Genomic DNA, 18,774 nt, shown 5'->3' with positions numbered 1-18,774 from the left:
CTTCATTTCCGATACTGAGATCAGAAAACAATAATTATTGACAATACTTCGTTGCCCATACAGAGAGGCCCTAACGAAGATCAATAAACAATAATTATTGGCAAGATTTTGTTGCCTGTATGGAGATCTAAAAAACAATATATATTGACAAGACTTTGTTGCCCGTACGGATATCTGAAATCAATTATTATTGGCAAGACTTCGTTGCTTGCACGGAGATCTAAAAACAATAATTATTGGCCGGACTTCATTGCCTGCACAGAGATCAGAAAACAATAATTATTGGCAAGAATTTGTTGCTAATACGGAACTCCTTGCCGATACAGAGATCTAAAAACATTATGTCTTTATCGAAATGACTGAATACTTGAGAATTTAAACACATGTAAAAATATGTTAACTAAGTGCATGCTTATTGCTCTTATACTTATTTAAGCATTTCTAGTGTCCTTTTAGGACTTAAAATTGCTATGAAGGTAATTTTAGACTCCTAAATGTGTGAAATATAGCCAGTATGATCATACAAATTCAGCTCTACTTACAAACAAAGAATGACATAAGAGAAGGTGAAAGAAGGAAGATACAAAGAATAACATAAGAAAAAGACAGAAAGAGAAGGTTATAGAAGGAAGAAACAAAGAATAACATAAGGAAAGACAGAAAGAGAAAGTGATAGAATGATAAAAACAAAGAACAACATCAGAGAAGATGATAGAAGGAAAAAACAAAGAATAACATAAGGAAAGACAGAAATAGAAGGTTATAGGAGGAAGAAACAAAGAATAACATAAGGAAAGACAGAAAAAGAAAGTGATAGAATGATAAAAAACAAAGAATAATATAAGAGAAAGTGAAAGAAGCAAAAAAACAAAGAATAACATAAGAGAAGATGACTGAAGAAAGAAACAAAGAATAACATAAGGAAAGACAGAAAAAAAAAGTTATAGAAGGAAGAAACAAAGGATAACATAAGGAAAGACAGAAAGAGAAGGTTATAGAAGGAAGAAACAAAGAATAACATAAGGAAAGACAGAAAGAGAAAGTGATAGAATGATAAAAACAAAGAACAACATCAGAGAAGATGATAGAAGGAAAAAACAAAGAATAACATAAGGAAAGACAGAAATAGAAGGTTATAGAAGGAAGAAACAAAGAATAACATAAGGAAAGACAGAAAAAGAAAGTGATAGAATGATAATAACGGAGAATAATATAAGAGAAAGTGAAGGAAGCAAAAAACAAAGAATAACATAAGGAAAGACAGAAAAAGAAAGTGATAGAATGATAAAAAACAAAGAATAATATAAGAGAAAGTGAAAGAAGCAAAAAAACAAAGAATAACATAAGAGAAGATGACTGAAGAAAGAAACAAAGAATAACATAAGGAAAGACAGAAAAAAAAAGTTATAGAAGGAAGAAACAAAGGATAACATAAGGAAAGACAGAAAGAGAAAGTGATACAATATAGAAGAAAATGGAAAGAAAGAAGAGAAGATGAATGTTAGAAAAACAAAGAATAACATAAGGAAAGACAGAAAGAGAAAGTGATAGAATGATAAAAACAAAGAACAACATAAGAGAAGATGATAGAAGGAAGAAACAAAGAATAACATAAGGAAAGACAGAAAGAGAAAATGATTAAAGAATAGAAGAACATGGACAGATACATGTAGAAGAGAAGATAAATGATAGAAAAACTAAGAATAACATAAGGAATGTTAGGAAGAAAAGTAAAGAACGATAAAAAGAAAGAATAAGAAAAGGTGATGGAAGGAAGAAACAAAGAATAACATAAGGAAAGACAGAAATAGAAAGAGATAGAATTTTTTTTTTTAAATAACATAAGAGAAGATGAAAGAAGGAAGAAACAAAGAATAACATGAGAAAAGACAGAAAGAAAAGGTTATAGAAGGAAGAAACAAAGAATAACATAAGGAAAGACAGAAAGAGAAAGTAATAGAATGATAAACAAACAAAGAATGACATAAGAGAAGGTGAAAGAAGGAAGAAACAACGAATAACATAAGAAAAGACAGAAAGAGAAGGTTATAGAAGGAAGAAACAAGGAATAACATAAGAAAAGATGATAGAAGGAAGAAACAAAGAAAAATATAAGAAAAGACAGAAAGAGAAAGTGACAGAATGATAATAACAGAGAATAAAATAAGAGAATGTGATCGAAGGACGAAACAAAGAATAACATAAGGAAAGACAGAAAAAGAAAGTGATATAATGATAAAAACAAAGAATAACATTAGAGAAGATAAAAGAAGGAAGAAACAAAGAATAACAGAAAGAGAAAGTGATACAATATAGAAGAAAATGGAAAGATAGAAGAGAAGATGAATGTTAGAAAAACAAAGAATAACATAAAGAAAGACAGAAAGAGAAAGTGATAGAATGATAAAAACAAAGAACAACATAACTTACATAAGAGAAGATGATAGAAGGAAGAAACAAAGAATAACATAAGGAAAGACAGAAAGAGAAAATGATTTAAGAATAGAAGAAAATGGACAGATACATGTAGAAGAGAAGATGAATGATAGAACTAGATGGAACTTTGACTGCGCGCAGTCGAAATGATGCCTCCGTCATAGAGCAATTTTACAAACCAAAACAGAAGAAATTTTTCAAATTCAAGTTCAATTGTAATCCATTAACAGGTTCTCAGAATATCGTGATTACAAGCAATTTCTCATATACATATATGACCCTTTGATCTTTGACCACAAGACCCTAACATCTACTCAGTTCATTGGCTCTGCAAGATGTCCCGAGTTAAATAGTAATCCATCTGTCAGTTCTAATGAGAATGCGTTCACAAGCTATTTTTGCATACATAATGAGCCCATGACCTTTGACCTCATGACCCAAGAATCTACTCAGTTCATTGGCTCTGCAAGATACATACATGATCTAAGTTTGGGAGGAATCCATCAATGTGTTCTAATGATAATGCGATCACAAGCTATTTTTGCATGCATAATGAGCTGCATGACCTTTGACCTTGACCTCATGACCCCAAAATTTAATCAATTCATCGGCTCTGCAAGTAACATACATGACCTAAGTTTGGCAGGAATCCATCAATCGGTTCTTGAGATAACGCGATCACGAGCTGTTTCAGCATACATAATGAGCCCTGTGACCTTTGACCTCGTGACCCCAAAATCTAATCAGTTCATCAGCTCTGCAAGATACATACATGTCTTAAGTTTGGCAGGAATCCATCAATCGGTTCTTCAGATAACGCGATCACGAGCTGTTTCAGCATACATAATGAGCCCTGTGACCTTTGACCTTTGACCTCGTGACCCCAAAATCTAATCAGTTCATTGTCTCTGCAAGATACATACATGACCTAAGTTTGGCAGGAATCCATCAATCGGTTCTTCAGATAACGCGATCATGAGCTGTTTTTGCATACATAATGAGCCCTGTGACCTTTGACCTTTCACCTCGTGACCCCAAAATCTAATCAGTTCATTGTCTCTGCAAGATACATACATGACCTAAGTTTGGCAGGAATCCATCAATCGGTTCTTCAGATAACGCGATCATGAGCTGTTTTTGCATACATAATGAGCCCTGTGACCTTTGACCTTTGACCTCGTGACCCCAAAATCTAATCAGTTCATTGTCTCTGCAAGATACATACATGACCAAATTTTGGCAGCAATCCATCAATCGGTTCTTCAGATAACGCGATCACGAGAACGGGACGTACAGACGTACGTACGGTACTACTCACGACAGTATGCTTGTGAGATTTTTGTCTTGTGTGTCTGAAAAAAAGGGGTATCTTGTGTGTCTTTTCATTTTTTCCTTCTAAAGACTACTTGTGTGTCTTAATTCCCAACTTCTTGTGTGTTTGTCTAAAATTAAATGAAAATGCATCTTGTGTTTTTTTTAATACAATATGTGTTGAGACTGGTTTTTAAAATTAAAATTAAGGCTTGTATGCCCAAAAGACATTATTGTCTACCTCTATCCAAGTCAGGAAAATTGAGGCTTGTGTCCCGCAAAAACACATCATTTACCCGCCTAAGTCGTGAAAATTGAGGCTTGTGTGGCAGAAAAGACGATCAGCTACCCTGTCCAAGACAAGAAAATTAAGGCTTGTGTGCCTAAAAAACTTGATGTCCAAAAAGTATACAACTATTTATTTGTGACTTTTGAATGACCAAAAAATTGATTTATCTTTTTTCCTCATTGAATAGAAACATCACACACATATAATACAGGTAATGCAATAATATTCCAATGCTGTGGAGGAACCAATGAAAAGCCAAGGAGCTTGTCATGGCAGAAAGATTATTTACCCCTGTCCAAGTCAAGAAAATTAAGGCTTGTGTGGCATAAAAAACATTACATGTATTATATACCTCTGTCCAAGTCATGAAAATTAAGGCTTGTGTGGCAGAAAGACATTACATGTATTATATACCCCTGTCCAAGTCAAGAAAATTAAGGCTTGTGTGGCAGTAAGACATTATTGTCTACCCCTGTCCAAGTCAAGAAAATTAAGGCTTGTGTGGCAGAAAAACATTACATGTATTATATACCTCTGTCCAAGTCATGAAAATTAAGGCTTGTGTGGCAGTAAGACATTACATGTATTATATACCCCTGTCCAAGTCAAGAAAATTAAGGCTTGTGTGGCAGAAAAACATTACATGTATTATATACCCCTGTCCAAGTCATGAAAATTAAGGCTTGTGTGGCAGAAAAACATTACATGTATTATATACCCCTGTCCAAGTTATGAAAATTAAGGCTTGTGTGGCAGAAAGACATTACATGTATTATATACCCCTGTCCAAGTCATGGATATTAAGGCTTGTGTGGCAGTAAGACATTACATGTATTATATACCCCTGTCCAAGTCAAGAAAATTAAGGCTTGTGTGGCAGAAAAACATTACATGTATTATATACCTCTGTCCAAGTCATGAAAATTAAGGCTTGTGTGGCAATAAGACATTATTGTCTACCCCTGTCCAAGTCAAGAAAATTAGGGCTTGTGTGGCAGAAAGACATTACATGTATTATATACCTCTGTCCAAGTCATGGATATTAAGGCTTGTGTGGCAGTAAGACATTATTGTCTACCCCTGTCCAAGTCAAGAAAAGTAAGGCTTGTGTGGCAGAAAAACATTACATGTATTATATACCTCTGTCCAAGTCATGAAAATTAAGACTTGTGTGGCAGTAAGACATTACATGTATTATATACCCCTGTCCAAGTCAAGAAAATTAAGGCTTGTGTGGCAGAAAGACATTACATGTATTTATATACCCCTGTCCAAGTCATGGATATTAAGGCTTGTGTGGCAGTAAGACATTACATGTATTATATACCCCTGTCCAAGTCAAGAAAATTAAGGCTTGTGTGGCAGAAAAACATTACATGTATTATATACCTCTGTCCAAGTCATGAAAATTAAGGCTTGTGTGGCAATAAGACATTATTGTCTACCCCTGTCCAAGTCAAGAAAATTAGGGCTTGTGTGGCAGAAAGACATTACATGTATTATATACCTCTGTCCAAGTCATGGATATTAAGGCTTGTGTGGCAGTAAGACATTATTGTCTACCCCTGTCCAAGTCAAGAAAACGAGGGCTTGTATGGCAGAAAGACATTACATGTATTATATACCTCTGTCCAAGTAATGAAAATTAAGGCTTGTGTGGCAGAAAGACATAACATGTATTATATACCTCTATCCAAGTCAAGAAAATTAAGGCTTCTGTGGGAAAAAAAAAATTACATGTCTGCATTTAAAGTGAATTTTGATGTGGAATTGGGAAATCTTAATGAATTTTGATATTTGGAATCTCAAAGTTTGTGAATTTCAAAGTTTAAATTCATCCAATGTACAGAAAGCCAGTACAGAAAGCCAGTTCTGTGGCATAAAAAAAACATTACATGTATTATATACCTCTGTCCAAGTTATGAAAATTAAGGCTTGTGTGGCAGAAAGACATTACATGTATTATATACCCCTGTCCAAGTCAAGAAAATTAAGGCTTGTGTGGCAGTAAGACATTATTGTCTACCCCTGTCCAAGTCAAGAAAATTAAGGCTTGTGTGGCAGAAAAACATTACATGTATTATATACCCCTGTCCAAGTCAAGAAAATTAAGGCTTGTGTGGCAGAAAGACATTACATGTATTATATACCTCTGTCCAAGTCATGAAAATTAAGGCTTGTGTGGCAGTAAGACATTATTGTCTACCCCTGTCCAAGTCAAGAAAATGAGGGCTTGTGTGGCAGAAAAACATTACATGTATTATATACCTCTGTCCAAGTCATGAAAATTAAGGCTTGTGTGGCAGTAAGACATTATTGTCTACCCCTGTCCAAGTCAAGAAAATGAGGGCTTGTGTGGCAGAAAAACATTACATGTATTATATACCTCTGTCCAAGTCATGAAAATTAAGGCTTGTGTGGCAATAAGACATTATTGTCTACCCCTGTCCAAGTCAAGAAAATTAGGGCTTGTGTGGCAGAAAGACATTACATGTATTATATACCTCTGTCCAAGTCATGGATATTAAGGCTTGTGTGGCAGTAAGACATTATTGTCTACCCCTGTCCAAGTCAAGAAAACGAGGGCTTGTATGGCAGAAAGACATTACATGTATTATATACCTCTGTCCAAGTAATGAAAATTAAGGCTTGTGTGGCAGAAAGACATAACATGTATTATATACCTCTATCCAAGTCAAGAAAATTAAGGCTTCTGTGGGAAAAAAAAAATTACATGTCTGCATTTAAAGTGAATTTTGATGTGGAATTGGGAAATCTTAATGAATTTTGATATTTGGAATCTCAAAGTTTGTGAATTTCAAAGTTTAAATTCATCCAATGTACAGAAAGCCAGTACAGAAAGCCAGTTCTGTGGCATAAAAAAAACATTACATGTATTATATACCTCTGTCCAAGTTATGAAAATTAAGGCTTGTGTGGCAGAAAGACATTACATGTATTATATACCCCTGTCCAAGTCAAGAAAATTAAGGCTTGTGTGGCAGTAAGACATTATTGTCTACCCCTGTCCAAGTCAAGAAAATTAAGGCTTGTGTGGCAGAAAAACATTACATGTATTATATACCTCTGTCCAAGTCATGAAAATTAAGGCTTGTGTGGCAGTAAGACATTATTGTCTACCCCTGTCCAAGTCAAGAAAATGAGGGCTTGTGTGGCAGAAAAACATTACATGTATTATATACCTCTGTCCAAGTCATGAAAATTAAGGCTTGTGTGGCAGTAAGACATTATTGTCTACCCCTGTCCAAGTCAAGAAAATGAGGGCTTGTGTGGCAGAAAGACATTACATGTATTATATACCTCTGTCCAAGTCATGAAAATTAAGGCTTGTGTGGCAGAAAAACATTACATGTATTATATACCTCTGTCCAAGTCATGAAAATTAAGGCTTGTGTGGCAGTAAGACTTTACAGCACTGGCTTTCTGTACATTGGATGAATTTAAACTTTGAAATTCACAAACTTTGAGATTCCAAATATCAAAATTCATTAAGATTTCCCAATTCCACATCAAAATTCACTTTAAATGCAGATATCCATTAAAATTCTCAAAATCACTTTGCCGATGGATTTTCAAAGAGGAGTATTGACAAAAAGAATATGTCACGTAACTATGAAGAATTTTTATTTCTTCAGAGGCAAAGTTGAGTATTTCATTATTTGCTAATGGAATACGTTTTACACATATCTGGAACTTTAAAGGTACTATGTCCATTTGCAGGCCCTAAAAATGAAAAGGTTAAATTCCAACAGCATTTAAAAGACAATATTAATTTAGAACTTTCCGAAAAAAAAGGGGGCTTGAAAATGTCTTTAAGTGGGAAAATAACAACTATTAGTAGTTTAATCAACTAAAAGATGAAGTTGAGTTCTGGTTTTGCGATTGCATTGTGAAAGAAACGGTGTGGAATCGACCAGAAAAGGTTGATCATCTAGCATATAAGAATTTGTGTGTATTGCAAGGTTCTGGAATCATCAAAATGATAAGAAATTTGGCCAAGTCTTGGTAAAGTTACAAACACTGTACACAGAAAGATGTATATGGGACTACACAACCACGTGGCGTAAAAAGGCTATTCCCCCGAGTTTTACGATGTTACATGACATATTTAGAATATGAAGGCATTTGAAGAGCCATGCTTTTTAAGGGAACATGTCTTATCTGATGTTCTTCCACACTTGCATAATAGGAATGATAACGCTCACAAATTATTTTTCACCTCTTCCCAGAACTCAACCTTCTCTTTAAGAGCTATAGAGCCAGTAATTAATAATCTGATTTCAGACCACTGTACTGCAGGGTCAATGTCGCTATTCATAAGGACCGCTATTCATAAGGTTTGCTATTCATAAGGTCCGCTATTCATAAGGACCGCTATTCATAAGGTCCGCTTTTCATAATTTGAGAAAAGGGTCATTATTCATAAGGGTCATTATTCATAAGGACCGCTATTCATAATGAAAGAAGAGGGTCGGTATTCATAATATTAGAAGAGGGTCGCAATTCATAATACAAAATCGGGTTCGTTATTCATGAGGGTCCCTATTCATAATATTACAAAAGGGTCGGTATTCAAAACACAGAAAGAGGGTCGCTATTTATAATACGAAATGAGGGTCGCTATTCATAATACGAAATGAGGGTCGCTATTCATAATGCAAAATGAGGGTTGCTATTCATAAGGGTCATTATTCATAATCGATGAAGAGGGTCACTATTTATAATAGGAGTAGAGGGTCGCTATTCATAATAGAAGAAGAGGGTCGCTATTCATAATAGAAGAAGAGGGTCGCTATTCATAATAGGAGTAGAGGGTCGCTATTCATAATAGAAGAAGAGGGTCGCTATTCATAATAGAAGATGAGGGTCGCTTTTCATAATAGGAGTAGAGGGTCGCTTTTCATAATAGGAGTGGAGGGTCGCTATTCATAATAGAAGTAGAGGGTCGCTATTCATAATAGAAGAAGAGGGTCGATATTCCGGAGTAGAGGGTCGCTATTCATAATAGAAGAAGAGGGTCGATATTCATAATAGGAGTAGAGGATCGCTATTCATAATAGGAGTAGAGGGTCGCTATTCATAATAGGAGTAGAGGGTCGCTTTTCATAATAGGAGTAGAGGGTCGCTATTCATAATAGGAGTAGAGGGTCGCTATTCATAATAGGAGTAGAGGGTCGCTATTCATAATAGAAGTAGAGGGTCGCTTTTCATAATAGAAGAAGAGGGTTGCTATTCATAATAGAAGTAGAGGGTCGCTATTCATAATACGAAATGAGGGTCGCTATTCATAAAACAAAATGAGGGTCGCCGTTCATAAAACGAGAAGAGGGTCGCTATTCATAATAATAACAAAGGGAAATATTGGATGGAGGCCATCCCCACAGCTATGGAGTCCTGTACAGGCACGTAGCCAGAGTTTGATGTTTGGGAGGGCACATACATGTAATCGATCGAGGTAAACAAAAAGGGGGGTCTAAAAAAGTTCAACCGATCTTGGAAATTTGGGGGGGCACGTGCCCCCCCCCCCCCCCCCCCCCCGTCCTGATCCTGTAGGGGGTGACATATAGCCCTGAATAGTTGTCTCTTTTTAAAGTAGTTATATTTTATCTGTTATCTTTGATGATTATATAGAGCCAACCCCCGCTCATGTGGTGACAGGGAAAAAAAAGAGTAAAACATAACACACATGTAATCCTATCGTAAATTGTCCTCCTTGTTGGAAATCTTGCCCCACCACCCTGCCCCCGACTGATCTTATCCAGGCTACGCCACTGAGACATTAAGTAAGCCAAGCAGGCCCATTATCCATTTTAGTTTGCTATTTAAGAAACTAGTAATTGTTTATACGACAATAATGTTTTTGTAGAAAGTAATTTTTATTAGGACTCATGGACCTACAAATTATTGAGCGGGATTGGACCTGACCATACGCCTAGTATCTACTGAGCCCCCCCCCCCCCCCCCCATCAGTACGCCCTGGCGCGGATCCAGAATTTTCCAATAGGGGGAGGGGGGCGGAAATTTGAAAAATGCGCAGACTGTTTTTCAACTCAACATACCAATACTGACAAGGTCATATTAGAAGCACGATGCCGGTACCTACAAGCAGGCACAATTTTGGAAAGGGGGGCAAGCTCACTTCACGTCTCTTGTCCGATATCAACATTCCCCGTTTTTAAGTTACACATTTTTTTGACATTTTCATCGGGGGGGGGGGGGGGCTGAAGCCTCTTGCCCGAAAAGGTAATTTTCTAGTTCACAATTCGGCTAGTGAGCGAAATGAGCGAGCAAAAATATGAGCATAATATGTATTTTGTGAAAGTGACGATTTGTTGTATCATTCTCGACTCATATTTCTTGTTTGAATTGAGTTCCCCCCCCCTCCTGCGCAAAGCGCGTAAGCTCTGACCTTTCATAATTTCATTAAATTATTAGAGAAAGAAGACGATTCATTGTACCATTCTCGACCCTTTTTCCTTGTCTGAATTTGGTTCCCCCTCCCCCTCCGGCGCGAAGCGCGGAAGCTTTGACCTTTCATTGTTTAATGCAATTATTAGAGAAAGAATATGATTCGTTGTTCCATTCTCGACTCTTAATCCTTGTCTGAATTCAGTTTCCCCCCTCCCGCGCGAAACGTGGAAGCTTTGATGTTTCATTAAATTATTAGAGAAAGAGGATTTGTTGTACCATTCTCGATTATTAATCCTTGTCTGAATTCAGTTCCCACCCCCCCCCCCTCTTGCGCAAAGCGCGTAAGCTTTGACCTTTCATAGCTTAATGAAATTATTAGAGAAAGAAGACGATTCGTTGTTCCATTCTCGACTCTGGCTACGCGCCTGCTTTAAAGGGAAAATGAAACAATTATGATTGTGATAGCACACAATAATGTTAGTAGAAATAGTAAAGAACAAAAATTATTGCAACAACCATGGATAAATCACGGCCGGGAGCGTGGGCCGAGTGTCATATCATAGTTTTGTGTTATTGGGTGAGGGGGCGTAGCGACCAAGTGAGATTTTGCAATGTTGAATGCTGACATTATGCACTCTAGGAAATCCCTAAGCCCAATTTGTAAGTTCTTTCCGCTATATATCTTTCTAGCTATATTTCTAAATTTCCTGGCGGACGTGTCCTCCTATCGGGCCCAGGATCACCGCCCGTGTCCATGATTACTACCAACACGCGTACGTATTTCCCTCTGTTTGAAAGCACCCCTCTATCTCCGGTGTGTAAAGTCAGTACGGGCCGGATTTTTGTGTATTACGGGTCGGACTTTGTTGGGTGAAAAGTACTCCTTTACCGGAGATTTTGGGAACACGAGTTCTGTCCTTCCGACCCCGGAGTGGGAGGGAGAAAGGGGGGGGGGCTTTTTTTTCCCCTCTCTCTGTGTTTCTTTTCTCTTCTTTCTTGTCTCTTTTCTTCTATTTTCTTTTTCTTCTCCTTTCTTATGCTTCTCCTTTTTTTTTCTCTCTTCTTTTTTTCCTCTTTTTTCCCTTTTTTTAGCGCCGCCAATAGGGGGAAGGGGGGGGGGGCCGCGGCCGTTTCGGCCCCCTGGATCCGCCACTGAGTATGCCTGTGGTGTCCAGTGGCGTATCTGGCGCTTGTTCTCGTTTTGGAGGGGGGTGGGGGTGAGAGGGGCGCAAAAACGTATCTTTTCCCCCTTGTTTTTTCTTCTTCCTCTTTATTTTCGTTCCCTTTCTCTTTTTTGCTGAGGGGAGGGGGGAGGCAAGGGCCTTTCAATCCAAACCTTGTTGGCGTGCATTTTTGGTTATATGCGCCATGCATTTTTGGTTATATGCAAACTGCGTACCTCTCTGCCCTGCGCGTATCCCGTGTATGCGCGTGTATCTGACACGAAGGCAATCTGAATGTAATCGAGAAGGCTCACTTGACTCCAACTTTAATTTATCTTTAATATAAGGAGTAAAGCATAATTTGTTGATTAACGTTCTATTAGATCTTCTTTGATGTTGTACAGTATAAAACAAATAATGAATGTTTTTCATTCGTTTAATAGTGCGAATATTTTCATTCGTTGAAAGATTAACATTAATTCTATTCAACTCATGAAAATATTTGTACTATTGAACTCATAACCATTCATTATTTGTATAATAATCCATGCCTGTCAAAGTCATGAAGTTTTGGGAAATTTTGAAAAATGGGTGGATAGTGAATATTTACAATTTTGATATATTTGGATGCCCCTGTGGATGTGGATGTATTAAAAGCACTAGTAATTTTAACCCTTAAAACACTTCTGCTTTCAAGAAAAATTTAATATTAAGATTTACCGGTGCTCCCGGTAAATTTTAATAAATTTCAAATAGCTCCTACGGCCGTACAATGGTAGATGCGACCATATGTAGTTGTGGTATATAATTTCCGAACGGGAATAGCTTATCGGTCGATTTTAGTCAAGAAACATTGTTTCATAGCTTAATTAATATCTTGACCTTGAGAGGGAGCTATACAACATAAAGTGTTTATTATTTATAATTTCATAACTTTAGAGTCGATTTCGACCGCGACAACGATCAGTGAATATTGTAGGATCGCATATGCTTCCAATATGTTCATTTGAACCAAATTCACGACCCCATACCAAAACTTTGTATTACCTTTAAGGCTTGTGTAGCAGGATGATACCAAATCATCTATACCTGTCAAAGTCAAAAAAAGTAAACTTTATGTGCAAAAAAATACATCATAATCATCATCTACCCTAATTGTCCCAGTCAAGACAATTAAGGCTTGTGTGCCAAAAAGACATTATTATCTACCCCTGTCCAAGTCAAGAAAATTAAGGCTTATGTGGCATAAAAAAAACATTACATGTATTATATACCTCTGTCCAAGTCATGAAAATTAAGGCTTGTGTGGCAGAAAGACATTATTATCTACCCCTGTCCAAGTCAAGAAAATTAAGGCTTGTGTGGCAGAAAGACATTATTATCTACCCCTGTCCAAGTCAAGAAAATTAAGGCTTGTGTGGCAGAAAGACATTATTATTTACCCCTGTCCAAGTCAAGAAAATTAAGGCTTGTGTGGCATAAAAAAACATTACATGTATTATATACTTCTGTCCAAGTCAAGAAAATTAGGGCTCGTGTGGCAGAAAGATATTGTCATCTACCCCGTCCAAGTCAACAAAATTAGGGCTTGTGTGGCAGAAAGACATTATTATCTTCCCCTGTCCAAGTCAACAAAATTAGGGCTTGTGTGGCAGAAAGACATTATTGTCTACCCCTGTCCAAGTCAAGAAAATTAGGGCTTGTGTGGCAGAAAGACATTATTGTCTACCCCTGTCCAAGTCAAGAAAATTAAGGCTTGTGTGGCAGAAAGACATTATTGTCTAACCCTGTCCAAGTCATGTAAATTAAGGCTTGTGTGGCAGAAAGACATTATTATCTACCCCTGTCCAAGTCATGAAAATTAAGGCTTGTGTGGCAGAAAGACATTATTGTCTACCCCTGTCCAAGTCAAGAAAATTAAGGCTTGTGTGGCATAAAAACATTACATGTATTATATACCTGTACCACTGTCCAAGTCAAAAAAATTAGGGCTTGTGTGGCAGAAAGACATTATTGTCTACCCCAGTCCAAGTCAAGAAAATTAAGGCTTGTGTTGCTAGAAAGATATTGTTATCTACCCCAGTCCAAGTCAAGAAAATTAAGGCTTGTGTGACAGAAAGACATTATTATCTACCCCTGTCCAAGTCAAGAAAATTAAGGCTTGTGTGGCAGAAAGACATTATTGTCTACCCCTGTCCAAGTCAAGAAAATTAGGGCTCGTGTGGCATAAAAAAAAACATTCCATGTATAACCTCTGTCCAAGTCAAGAAAATTAAGGCTTGTGTGTCAGAAAGATATTGTCATCTACCCCAGTCCAAGTCAAGAAAATTAAGGCTTGTGTGGCAGAAAAACATTATTGTCTACCCCAGTCCAAGTCCAGAAAATTAAGGCTTGTGTGGCATAAAAACATTACATGTATTATATACCTGTACCACTGTCCAATTCAAGAAAATTAGGGCTTGTGTGGCAGAAAGGCATTATTATCTACCCCAGTCCAAGTCAAGAAAATAATGGGCTTGTGTGGCAGGAAGACATTACATGTATTATATACCTCTGTCCAAGTCAAGAAAATTAAGGCTTGTGTGGCAGAAAGACATTATTGTCTACCCCTGTCCAAGTCAAGAAAATTAGGGCTTGCGTGGCATAAAAAAAACATTACATGTATTATATACCTCTGTCCAAGTCAAGAAAATTAGGGCTTGTGTGGCATAAAAAAAAACATTCCATGTATAACCTCTGTCCAAGTCAAGAAAATTAAGGCTTGTGTGTCAGAAAGATATTGTCATCTACCCCAGTCCAAGTCAAGAAAATTAAGGCTTGTGTGGCAGAAAAACATTATTGTCTACCCCAGTCCAAGTCCAGAAAATTAAGGCTTGTGTGGCATAAAAACATTACATGTATTATATACCTGTACCACTGTCCAATTCAAGAAAATTAGGGCTTGTGTGGCAGAAAGGCATTATTATCTACCCCAGTCCAAGTCAAGAAAATAATGGGCTTGTGTGGCAGGAAGACATTACATGTATTATATACCTTTGTCCAAGTCAAGAAAATTAAGGCTTGTGTGGCAGAAAAACATTATTGTCTACCCCAGTCCAAGTCCAGAAAATTAAGGCTTGTGTGGCATAAAAACATTACATGTATTATATACCTGTACCACTGTCCAATTCAAGAAAATTAGGGCTTGTGTGGCAGAAAGGCATTATTATCTACCCCAGTCCAAGTCAAGAAAATAATGGGCTTGTGTGGCAGGAAGACATTACATGTATTATATACCTCTGTCCAAGTCATGAACATTAAGGCTTGTGTGGCAGTAAGACATTATTATCTACTCAAGTCCAAGTCAAAAAAATTAAGGCTTGTGTTGCTAGAAAGATATTGTCATCTACCCCAGTCCAAGTCAAGAAAATTAAGGCTTGTGTGGCAGAAAGACATTATTATCTACCCCTGTCCAAGTCAAGAAAATTAAGGCTTGTGTGGCAGAAAGACATTATTGTCTACCCCTGTCCAAGTCCAGAAAATTAGCGCTTGTGTGGCATAAAAAAACATTACATGTATTATATACCTCTGTCCAAGTCATGAAAATTAAGGCTTGTGTGTCAGAAAGATATTGTCATTCACCCCAGTCCAAGTCAAGAAAATTAAGGCTTGTGTGGCAGAAAGATTATTGTCTACCTCTGTCCAAGTCATGAAAATTAAGGCTTGTGTGTCAGAAAGATATTGTCATCTACCCCAGTCCAAGTCAAGAAAATTAAGGCTTGTGTGGCAGAAAGACATTATTGTCTACCCCTGTCCAAGTCATGAAATTTAAGGCTTGTGTGGCAGAAAGACATTATTATCTACCCCAGTCCAAGTCAAGAAAATTAAGGCTTGTGTGGCAGAAAGACATTATTGTCTACCCCAGTCCAAGTCAAGAAATTTAAGGCTTGTGTGGCATAAAAACATTACATGTATTATATACCTGTACCACTGTCCAAGTCAAGAAAATTAGGGCTTGTGTGGCAGAAAGACATTATTGTCTACCCCAGTCCAAGTCAAGAAAATTAAGGCTTGTGTTGCTAGAAAGATATTGTCATCTACCCCAGTCCAAGTCAATAAAATTAAGGCTTGTGTGACAGAAAGACATTATTATCTACCCCTGTCCAAGTTAAGAAAATTAAGGCTTGTGTGGCAAAAAGACATTATTGTCTACCCCTGTCCAAGTCCAGAAAATTAGGGCTTGTGTGGCATAAAAAAACATTACATGTATTATATACCTCTGTCCAAGTCATGAAAATTAAGGCTTGTGTGTCAGAAAGATATTGTCATCTACCCCAGTCCAAGTCAAGAAAATTAAGGCTTGTGTGGCAGAAAGACATTATTGTCTACCTCTGTCCAAGTCATGAAAATTAAGGCTTGTGTGTCAGAAAGATATTGTCATCTACCTCAGTCAAAGTCAAGAAAATTAAGGCTTGTGTGGCAGAAAAACATTATTGTCTACCCCAGTCCAAGTCCAGAAAATTAAGGCTTGTGTGGCATAAAAACATTACATGTATTATATACCTGTACCACTGTCCAAGTCAAGAAAATTAGGGCTTGTGTGGCAGAAAGGCATTATTATCTACCCCAGTCCAAGTCAAGAAAATAATGGGCTTGTGTGGCAGAAAGACATTACATGTATTATATACCTCTGTCCAAGTCATGAAAATTAAGGCTTGTGTGGCAGAAAGACATTATTATCTACTCCAGTCCAAGTCAAGAAAATTAAGGCTTGTGTGTCAGAAAGACATTATTATCTTCCCCTGTCCAAGTCAAGAAAATTAGGGCATGTGTGGCAGAAAGACATTACATGTATTATACCTCTGTCCAAGTCATGAAAAATTAAGGCTTGTGTGGCAGAACAACATTATTGTCTACCCCTGTCCAAGTCAAGAAAATTAAGGCTTGTGTGGCAGAAACACATTATTGTCTACCCCTGTCCAAGTCAAGAAAATTAGGGCTTGTGTGGCTAAAACACATTATTATCTACCCCAGTCCAAGTCATGAAAATTAAGGCTTGTGTGGCAGAAAGACATTATTGTCTACCCCTGTCCAAGTCAAGAAAATAGAGGCTTGTGTGGCAGAAAGACATTATTATCTACCCCAGTCCAAATCAAGAAAATTAAGGATTGTGTGTCAGAAAGACATTATTATCTTCCCCTGTCCAAGTCAAGAAAATTAGGGCTTGTGTGGCAGAAAGACATTACATGTATTATATACATGTACCTCTGTCCAAGTCATGAAAATTAAGGCTAGTGTGGCAGAACGACATTATTGTCTACCCCTGTCCAATTCAAGAAAATTAAGGCTTGTGTGGCATAAAAAAAACATTACATGTATTATATACACTGCACACACAAAACCATCCACCCATGACACACACATACACAGAGCCATACACTGCCTACTACTTTGCTTACAAATACTACACACTAACAAGTCACACACACACACACACACACACACACAAGTACTGTAGATGTGCATAGTACCTAGCTACCTGGATGTCAACTGTAGATGGCACTATTCCGTTTGGCTACTTGGACACAACCCCTCTCTAAAATTTGGACATTTATTTTGGGCCTTTTTTGGGGAAAATTTTTTCTTGTGTGACTAAATCTTAGCTGATTAGAAATGACATGTCAGACATCTTAGACACTGAATATGATAGTTTTCTTGTGTGGCTAGACACACAAGTCTAAAGTGACACACAAGGATATCTCATACGTAAAACTAAACACACAAGCATACCATCGCAAACTCGGACGTACGTACGGACGGACGGACAACCCGAAAACATAATGCCTCCGGCTACTTCGTAACGGAGGCATAAAAATAAAATTCAGGATTGCCGGTAGTACAGCCTAAAGGCTAGATGGTTTTAAGACGAGGCATTGTGGCGTGCCCCTGTCATCCAGCTTACAATGGAAGTTACAAACTGATTCAGCATAGGACGTTTAAAGTCGGTCCTCAGAAGTAAATAATCATATCTGATTGATACACGTCTGAAAAAGTTAACCCAATACACACACAGACACACACATACAAGTGGTCTAGCCTTTGGGAGCAGGTCTACATCTAGGCCTAGAATCTAGAGTAGACTAGTCTAGATCTAGACTGTAGACGTAGGGTTAGAGCTTACCCTAACCCTCACCCTAATCCTAGGCGGGCTGGATATGATCTAAATCAAGTATATAAAAAGATATAGCCTACTACTATACTAGGCATACTTTACTCTTCAACAAAGGGGCAAAGCCCCCCCCCCCCCCCCATCTAAAAAAATAAATAAATAAATAAATAAATAAAATATAAATTAATAAAAAAATTAATAAAAAAATAAATTAATAAAATAAATAAGTACAACATTTAAAACATATATGAATAGAATATAAATAGATTCAATTAAATTTTTAAAAAATATTTAACAAAATTTCCCCTAATTTGATACCAGTGATTTACAAACGTTGCTGAAAGGACATGATTTTCTGTTTTCAGTTATTGCAATGACGACCTTCGTCATTGCCTTGTTTTCGTTCACATTCTTCTTATTAATATTCTTACTTCTTCTTCCTCTTCTTCTTCCTCTTCTTCTTCTTGTCGTCCGGAATCCCATTCGTTTTGCACGTAGTGCTTGTTATTCGTATCCAGGTCCTTTTCTCTTGCTCGATTTCTTTCAAACTTCGTAGGCGTAATCTCTGATATCCAATCTAGGTCCCCTACTTTTTTGTTTTCTGAAATCACTCATGCATAAACCTCCAGGCGCCATTTTGTCTGTTTGTGGTCCATTTTAAGGCCTTTCTTTCTTCCTTCCTATCTCCACTATCCTAGATCCTACAAACTTCTAACAAATTCCTTTAGATAGTCTAAGAGATGTTCTTCTATGTGCGACGTATAACCTGACCTTCAAAATGCCATCTTCGTACTCAAAATTCAAATCTGAAACTGACTCCGTCAAAAATCTCTCAAGTTCTTGAAAAATTGACCCTTAAATAATCTAAAACTGCCATAACTTTCTCATATAAATTCCGTTTTGCATCTAAATCTGACAGTATCTTTATCTCATAATTGCACATAGCCATGCAAAATTATACGCTCCAATGGCTTTGCAAAACATAAATAGCGCCC

At 37.2% G+C, this 18,774-nt stretch overlaps 1 protein-coding gene across 2 annotated transcripts in view; it reads right to left on the bottom strand.

Annotated features, from left to right (window-relative positions):
• Positions 1–18,774, bottom strand: part of LOC105442448 (kinesin-like protein KIF13A) — a 39,240-nt gene that overhangs the window by 17,490 nt on the left and 2,976 nt on the right. The gene's annotated exons all lie outside the window — the stretch shown is intronic.

This window comes from Strongylocentrotus purpuratus, unplaced genomic scaffold (genome assembly GCF_000002235.5).
Source record: "Strongylocentrotus purpuratus isolate Spur 01 unplaced genomic scaffold, Spur_5.0 spur5_scaffold_3, whole genome shotgun sequence".
NCBI classification, from domain to species: Eukaryota; Metazoa; Echinodermata; class Echinoidea; order Camarodonta; family Strongylocentrotidae; genus Strongylocentrotus; species Strongylocentrotus purpuratus.
The sequence above is the reverse complement of the archived record's forward strand: the minus strand, read 5'-3'. Positions and strand labels throughout refer to the sequence as shown.